The sequence below is a fragment of the Columba livia genome, chromosome 5 (assembly GCF_036013475.1).
Source record: "Columba livia isolate bColLiv1 breed racing homer chromosome 5, bColLiv1.pat.W.v2, whole genome shotgun sequence".
NCBI lineage: Eukaryota > Metazoa > Chordata > Aves > Columbiformes > Columbidae > Columba > Columba livia.
The window spans coordinates 15,282,564-15,292,227 of NC_088606.1; positions in this window are offsets into that span (position 1 = coordinate 15,282,564).

Below are 9,664 nucleotides of genomic sequence, written 5' to 3' on the forward strand. Positions count from 1 at the left end.
ACATGGTACAGCAGTCTGATGTCACTACGATCTACTAATAGGAAGAGTTTATTTAAGACAGTGTTCAAACTCCAAACAAAGAACTACTCACAGAGGTCTGCATTTTCTGGATAAACAGTGAGACAGTTTATAGAGACAAGAAGAGGGAGAACATAAAGCACTACCTCCCCTCTCTTTAAACTCTCTCAGCATTTGGTGAACCCAGCTAATTTACGGCATATGGCCAAAATGACTGACTTGTGGTGTTTTATAAAATTGCTGCTAGCTTTGTGCATCTCCTTAGAGGCAGGAAGTATCTGCAGAAGCAAAACTATCATAAGTGAGCCTCTAGTAGATTCAGGCACCATTTCATTTAACCAAGCTCCTTTCTCCATATGCTTTGGTTAACTGGAAGTTTTTTCTGGTAGGCTAGTCTTCCATTTCAACATTGTGTTTTCAACTGCTTCAGTACATGAAGGTCTGAGGAGAACAAGTTGATAAAAACACCTATTTCCCACATCTGTCAAAAGCAGGCAGAGTGAGCATCTTTAAGGTGGCAACAGAGATCAGAGCAAAAGTAGGTAAGAGGGACAGACAGACATTCAAGTGCTGATAGTGAAACTAAAGTGAAAGGAATGAGTAGAAAGAGAATGGAAAGGCTTTATAACTAGAAAAAAAAGCAGCCAGGAAAAGGGTTCTGAAAGGTCCGTGTTTTTTAAACCAAGGGTGCAATTAACTCTATCCAAGAGAGATCTGAAATGCATACACAAGGAGTAGAAAATATTTGCAAGAAAAGTGATGATAAAATAAAGCCCAGTAATCTCCTTTATACAAATAAATAAGAAAGGAAAAAGAAATATTACACTCAATTGTATTAGAAAGGCACAGGATTCTCACAACAAAGTCACATCTCCTCATGTACACAGTTTGTTTACTTTTTGTATATAACCCAGAGACTGAAGGAAGGGAGAATCGATCCCACTTTTATTGATTGTGCCTGTTTCTAATCAGGTTCCCTGCCTGTTTTTCACACACGAAAATACAGCAATGTCTAAGTAACAAACAATGCAGAGAAATGCTGCTTCTTTAAAATTAAGATTCCCCCAGACTTTTTTTTAATGTCATGGAAGCTTTTCTATTGCTGCCAGGCTTTATACATCGTTGATTTACAAAACCTCAGGTTTGATATTAGATTGACTTGACAGCGTCTCACATAATGAGTAAAATTTTAAAAGGAGCAATAGATTATACTCCTGGCATGCAGACACAAGCTTGACTGGAAGTTGGAAAGAGAGAGGTGCCTCCCTTCCACGTAACTGTGGCCTTTTGGGGTGTTTGACACGTGGTTCTACTCAAAAAGCCAGTAAGTGCATGCTACTCACTGCATGAAGCTACTGCCATTTCTGCTTTGCAGACATAAAAATCTAGTGTCTTCTGCATTGATTTCTTGGTAACATGGCACTTGCATAGAGGCAACTAAAGCCTGTGGAATTTTTAGGCACGGTAAGGACCAGAAAATAACTCAGCTTGGGTGGCAGATGTAGGGAGGGGGACAGGTCTGCAGTGCTCTGGGCACTGGACAAGTCGTCCAGCTTAGGAGAGTGAACTATCTGATGCAAGGCTTTGAGACACAAGGGAAAGCCAGAATCCAAAAACATATTTACAAAGTGTTTAATGAGATTCTTTTAAAAAAACTAAATAAAATACTTTTGGGGTTCAGTCCTCAGCCTTTCTCAGATAAAACTCATTTCTTAGAAAATTACTTCCCGTTTCACAGATCCTCAATAATTATTTCTCAGTTCTTTCACTACTACTTCCAAATCCCAAATTTAAACACTAATTGTACAAGTATTTCCTCAAATTCATACTTTTCTAAGTACTAAGAAATTACAATAATAGATATGTTATGTAAACCTAGGAAAAGAGACCTCTGTGTATGAGAGGGCTAAACAGACTCAGTACAAAAAGAAAGGAAGGAGGAAAACAAAGCAAAACAAAACAAAACACACTAGGAAGTAGAAAGACTTATAACAGCTTTTCCAAAGGTGTTCATGGACAACAGAAAGTAACAAATGTATGATGCCACTCAGCAAGAAACTGTTTACTCCACTGCATAAAATACAGGTGCTCTAGGAGTGCAGCCCCATCCTGTTCTGTCTCCTTGAGGAGGACAACCTCCCTGTGGTCCTTGCTGCTTCTACACACAACCGGGACAATCTCAAAAATACAAAAGGCGCAGCCACACACTTAACAGCTTACTGTGTGGATAAGAATATCAGAACTCTGACTGCAACTCATATTTTCTGACATTCCCTAGATGCAAGTAGGCAATTTTTGAATAACCAAAATATTCTTTGAAAATTGTTACTGTTTTTTACTAACGAATAGATATTTCTCCACGGTAGAAACAGAAAAGTAAGATCCAGCTCCCTTGATTGCATTTTTCTCAGGTGCTTTTTTTCACATGCCTTTCCCATCAATCCACACACCAATTCTGAATTAGATAAGAAGCTGAAACAGAGTTAGAATTATTTTTTTTCATTCTTCTACAAGAACCCTTCATCAAGCATGCACAGCCCTGAGCAACTGCAGCACAGAAAATGAAGCTCAGCTGTATACCCAATATATGGAGCTGACTGGGCCATCACACACCCAAGCTCGAATTCTAGTAAGACTCAGAGCAGACATAGTTCAATGGTGAAATAATTGAAAATATAAAAATTGAACACTACTAATTGTAAAGACAACGTTTCTGAAAGTTTTATTTCCTCAAAGCTTTTATATTTTTATGCTGATGTGCCTTTTTTGAGATCAAAACTCAATTTTTGAGAAGCTTTTATTTCCAGACACGTTCTTATACTGAACTGCATTTATCATATACAGAATAGCTTCTGTGAAAATCTCTTGTTTCCACCAGCTGCATCAGAATATTTGCCCCAGCTTTTACTTGGAGTTTGTATTACTTATTTTTTTAATAACTCTCAAGATTCCCTTTCTCCAAAGAATAACACATCTCCTGTGAAATGATAGTAACCCAAAGGAGATAATTTAATTACTTGCAATGCTGCTTTTTGAGATTTTGTTAATGAGCTCCTCTTTTTCACTCACAGCTCCTCCAAACCAAAATATAAGTGTTTAAGTACGTAGTTTTAGTCATTATGTTTTGATTCCAGAACTGGTTTGGTGGGGTTGTAGTGGTTCTGTTTAGCTGCCTTTCTTTTAGTATTAATTGTAGATAATCTACTGTGAAAAACTCCCACAATTTATCACAGTTTCTGCCTGTGGCATTTCCCTTTAACCCAAGGATAAATCTTTCTAACTCTGGCAAATGTCAGGAATGCTCCTGTGATACAGGTGATCCTACAATAATAAAAATCAACAGCTAAAAGCAGACTTTATTGTAGATATTCATTATTACACTTATAGCCTGTTGTAAATTTTCATCTCATTCTTATTTAACAAAGTCTATATATTACTATCTTCTATATCACTGTGACCAAAACCAGAAGACCATCTTGAGTTATGCCATCTTATATACATAATCATTTTTACAGTAAAGATAAATGCAGAAGTTATCATATTGAAATCATATCTAAAACAGTGAAATGGGTGCTAAGATTTTTATATCATGACAAGGATTGGTACCACAGAAATGACAAAAGATAATTAAAATCTTTAATCATACTTAGGTCACTAAATATCAGAATATAACAGGCAATGAACTAAATGTTTGCAAAAACACCTCAGCAGTCTGCAACACACCTTACCTTTGCCACAATCAGAGCCACCACCTTGACACTGCCCTGCCAGCCTCCAGCAGCACTGGCTTTTTGGTTTCCCAGGTTATTCACAATGATTTTGTTGAAGTCAAACACAGCCAGTTTTCCAAAATATAAAGTTTGTCTCTTGTCTGGAACATGCTGAACAAAGCTTCAGCACACATGGACATTACAAGGTCATATAGCATACACAGTGCCAGGCTAAGGAATACAGAAAATTAACACATCCCTCCTTCCCAGCATCTTAGTGCATTTATCTTTATTTTCTGGCACACTTTTTGCTGGGTAGAGATGCCAGTCATTTTTAGTTTCCTGAAAATTACATTAAAATAGCTGCACTAACATGTTTAATTGAGTTTCCTGTCCCCCAAAAACAAACAAAAAAGATCCAAAGCCTTCCTCTGGAAAAAGAGAGAGCTATTCCTGAAAATGCTTCTCAGGACAGTCACCAATCATGTCAAGCACTGTCCTGAAACGCAAGCAGGAATTACTTGTTATTTTGTTTCGCATTTTATATTCCTTAGAAAACACTGCCTTTGTCTCTGCATCAAGGAAAGTCTTATTTACAATTGCAGCTCTGTTGATTTCTCTCATGACAATGTCAAGCAGTTTATACATATGAGGAGTAGCTGAGCCCACTACTTTGTCACCAACACGCACTTTTTCAAGAACACAGACCATGGAAACAAAGCTTTGCACTGAAAAGCTTTCTTTGATTTTTGTCATCTTTGAGCCAGTGCTTAACCATCATCACATTTTTAGATGTGTCACTGGATACTTCTGAAGTAAGGAAATCAACTGTGTTCTCCAGTTGTTGTGTGTGCAATGTGTTGACTCCAGTCTGGAAAACCACCCTGCCAGAACAACTCCAAAGGGAGTATGCAAATCCTTTTTAGTAACACTATTCACCATAAAACATCAAAACACTATCTGAATACATCTGGGAGATGAACAATAATTTTGTTCTGGTCAGGCTGATCTCTAGTCTTTAGTATAAAATCAGAGTTACATGAATGAGATGAGAAATAGAGTGTGCAATGAGCAAAACGCACTCAAATGAGAACATTCGGAAGTGTCTGTATTCTGACATTAAAAATCACCATCAACAGACACACAGATTACAAGGAAATTTGTATTTTTCTGTGTAACATTATTTATGAGAAGATCACAGTTTATATTAATGCTAATTTTAGAAGCATAGGTCTTACACTTCTTGTTTCACAGAAAAAAAAAAAAGTAAGAAAGAAAAAAAAGGGCATAAGGGCATAAGGACTGACTTCAGAAATCTTCCCAGTTCTGGAATTCCACCAAATATTAGAGAAACTGGTGACTGCTTAAAGGAACGACATTTTTTCATTGCGGTCAATTATTTCAGGGAGAGTTTCTTTGGAATCGCAGCAAGATTAAAATTACAAATGTATTTAAGGATGTCAAATAACGCAAGTTGCCAATTAAGACAAATGGATATCGCACAAAACACACTGCATCTTGTGAGAATTCAGTCACAAGATTTACTTTGTAGCACATATGGCTTAAACATGCTTCCAGGTTTGGTTTATCTTTTTCCCAGAGCTTTGAGTTTGATGTCACCAGCAGAGCATCCTGAAATGCTGTTTGCTTTACCAGTCACTTCAACACTACAAATCCCCACCAAAAATACGTTTTCTTACTAGTTCCTACCCAAACCAACCCCCCAAAAACATTAACCCTAAAAGCACTTGGAACCTCATTGCATAACTTGCCTTCATGGAAGTTATTCACATCTCTTGCATAGTGACAACATAATAGATCTTCCCCGCTCCCACAACAGACTTGCTATGGATAAAGCAATTAAGACCATTATCATTCTATTCTGAGCATCAGGCAGAAAGCCCCCCCCTATCGATTCTCTCAATATTTCAATTACATATGGACACAAGGTATAGATTCAGTCCCTTACCAGTACATACTCACTACCATCTTAGGAAACAGCGTTCTGTGGCTGGAAAAGGCCAGGTTCTGTTCCCAGAATAGCAACCCACTCTCTGCACAACCTCAAGGAAGTCACTTGTTTTAAAAATGACCAATGACTCTGAAGTGTCAAACCCAGCATTTCTTCAGTGTAGTTTTCAGAAACTATTTATTTCATTCAAAAATACCGGTAAGTTCTCTAAAGTCCGGGCAGGAGAATGGGGGTCAGCTCCAACAGAAGAGGAAAGGTAGAAAGTCGTGGATGCCTCAAGCCAGGTCTTCTAAAACCTGCATCTGTTTTGAGGCCTTGGATCTCTTTGTCATTCTCTTCAATCTATAAAATGGAGAGAAGAAGATGTCCCTCCTGCCCAGGGATTGTGTGGATAAATACATTCCTGTTTGTGAGGCACTTAGATAAGATAGCTAAGGGAGTTATGTAAGTTGATAGATTCCTTGATCTTAAGGAACTGTACTCTTGAAAGAAGCAGCTTGACTGAGTTATAAATGTCCATATTATTCACAATATGAAACTGCCAAAAGATAAAAAACATTCTAATGATATTTGAGAGCAGGAAGCCCCCTTCCCCCCCATACTTTGAGGACTCTGTCCCTTTGGAGATGGTATGCCTTTCAGTGAGGAGGATTCCCTATTGTTTTCTTCCCTATTCTTTATAATGTAAATGCAACCTCATTTATTTATTTATTTTGTTTCCAAGGCCTTTTTTCATCTGGCAAGATGGCAGGGGAGGGGGTGGAGGGAAGAGGAGCTGAAGGAGGGGGGCTATTTAATAATGTCCTATTAATCGCAGTGCACTATCAGCAGGCTTTAACCCTGTTCCAACTCTTTGATTGCTTTTTAGGGATTAGAGCAAACTTCATTGTCATCCATTGCATTGCAAATGGGTAAATTTGAGTGATACGTACACAAAATATAGATAGGCAGATAGTGCATCGATATATGTGCAGAGTATATACATGCATTTATATAGCTTGTACACACATACACACATAAAAATAAGCTACATCTCCCTGTATGCCATAAGAGAAAAATCAAATCAAGGCACGGAGAAACTGAAAAAAACCTACATGTATCATTCACCTGATTTCAATTGTGACTCCCTTTGAACCTCGGCCAAATCATTTTGTACATTAAAAATTGGTCAGGGATGATAAGATTCCATTTTCATGGTTGGTAATGCAGAACCGGTGAAAGAATACAATTACAGACCCCTGAGTAAACTCTGCGAATGTCAACTTGATGTAAATGATCAAGAGTCGACAAAGGGCTGGCGGGAGGGGGGGCAGGCAGAGATGGAGGGGAAAGAGAGAAGGAGAGGGAGAGACAGAAAAAGAGGCTTCAACTTCTTCAGCAGCCTCTCACCCAGTGATGTACCAGCACCTTCCTGGGCCCATCCCATAGGACCCAACCTTTCTGAGCCAACACGGTGCCCCAAGTCTCCCACAGCTGCCACTGCCATTGCCCTGGGCTGGGAACTCCTTGCCCTGCAGGGGCTGTGGCACAAGTGACCTGTCCCTGCCTCCAGCAGGCCAACAAAAGCAAGCAGCCAGCACAAAGAACTCCTGCAAAACAATAGCACACTTCCACATAAATTCTGCAAGAGCCCGACACCCACGGTTTGCATGAAGGGACTGTCAGACCCCAACCCCTGCACGGACTGGCTGTGCAACTGCAGGTGCAGGAGCCCCCCTGTCACCCGAGCCCTCCCGGCTGCCTTCCTGTCTCAGCCCCAGCGTTGCCCATGCCCCAGGCAGCCCTGTTCACTTCTCTCTGCCTTCCCTTTGAGCACCAAGTTGATGCCATAGCAAATTCTTCTCTTTTTACATTCAGCTGACATAGTCATCTGCAGAAGGATGTTTTGACCAAGCAGATGTACAGAGGCCTGGGGAGTGAAAAGGAGGCTGTGGTGTTCATCACTCGTTAGGGAGATCAACAGTTTAGAAGCTCCCAGAGCATGATCTGTATATTCCTTACACCTCATGATTCCCCCAGGAAGTGGATAAATACCCCCTCTTGCAGGCAGGTAAACTGAGGCACAGAGAAGTGGAGGGACTTGTCTGTGTTCCCAAAATGAGGACTGGGTGCTGGTCAATCTGACTACTAGCCCACGCTGCCTCGTGGTGATAAGGAGAGTCAATATCCAGGTCATGGCCAAATCTCACCTGGTCCCACGTTGCAGCAAGACTACAGTGAACTTCCAGGAGGGGAACACGTATCCAAAAGCCTTTTGCCATACGTGAGCTGAAAACAGGAGCAATATTTCCATTTATTTTAGAATTATCACCTGACCTGATTAAAGCAGTTATCAACTTCAGTTGTTCTTTACATGTCGCTTTTGTTTCATATTTCCAATGTTTTTCCTGTGCATACTGCATAAATTATTGAAACATTATTTCATTTATCCATCCCCCTGTGACAGAAATAGGTTTTCTGAACGCAAATCTTGCCCTAATCAGTTTTGTTTGTCTTGGTTTCTCTCCTCAATATTGCCACTGCTTTTGGTTTAGTGAACAAGGAAAAATATTTTGCTTTTGTGGAGAACAAAAAGCACTGTGGGCTGATAAAGACAGGGTGCTAAATTAAAGGTTATTCCAAAATACATCATTGGTGGCTAGGAAACAATAGGCTTGTAAAACTTTTAGCAAGCTGGGTGGGAAAAAAAGATAACATGCTGAAGTTAGGATAGGGATTGTCTAGACCCCAGCAGCCGTGCTTCCCTTTGAGCCCTAACCTCAGCATGAAACTTGCCTGGTTCACAACCGCCTCCAGAATTGGCCATCAAGAATATGAGACAGTGAAGTAAGCAAGCCCCAGAGCACCCATATATGGGCTTAGGTTTATATCTTATATAAAAATGGCATAACAGTATTGTCCATTCCTAGCCTGTACTCAGTTCTTTTTATACACTAATACATCAATAAAACCCAGTCTCCCTACCAAAGCACTGTTGCAGAAACTCCCACTTAAAGTGTTACCTTTTTTCCTCTTTTTGAGCACTGTGCATGCCTTTCTCATTATAAGCACAATAAAATTAAGCAATGGTATTCTGCTAAAAGCAAGTAGCATAATCAAGTTTGATGCAAACGTGACACAACTTGTTTAGCTGGTAAGGGGTCTAAGCTCCAGCTAACTACCTGTACTTTAAAATTAGCTCTGCTCAAAATATTTCAAGCAATAGTATTAAAGAGCCAAGTGACATTCAGAATGTTAGCAGGACTATTCTGCTTTTGAAGCACGGTTTCAAATAAAATGAATTTTAAACAGTTCAAAACGTTGCAATTTCTCACCTGCACATATGGCTTACGACAAATTTCAATACTGAGTGTTATCTGAATCTTAAAGTCTGAACCAGTGTATACAAATACAGATAGGGGGGCTGGGCTCTGCAGTTAAATCCATTCGCTTCTCAGGCTAAAATTATTTGAACAGTTATTATTTTTCTCCCTTTCCCTTCCTTGATTCTACATTCATAGTTCTCTTAAATGCCATAAAATTTTATATTTAATTTTTCCTCTCATGTCACAAAAAAATAAGCTGGACTGGACCCATTGACCAGGAGATTTAAATCAGTACACATCATCCTTTCGACAAACTTTACTGAATGTTGCCAGTGTTTGCAGATCATGACAGAAATTTGAATATAGTTCATCTTTACTGAACGTAAGAAAACGAAAGCATTTTTTCTATGTCCTACTCATATAATAAGAAAGATCTCAGTTAACATGGATTAAATCTATGTGGCATTCTTATTCAATATATCTATTTCAGCAAATGTAAAAATGACCATTTTTACCTAACATTGCTGAAGCGTTCTAGATTTGACATAAAAAAGCCGCAGCTCTAATATTAGATTTAAATAGTGCAAATTGCAGCACGTTAAATAACTATTCCCTTGTGTATTTATAGCTTTAGGTTCTGAACTTGCTGTCTTGCATAT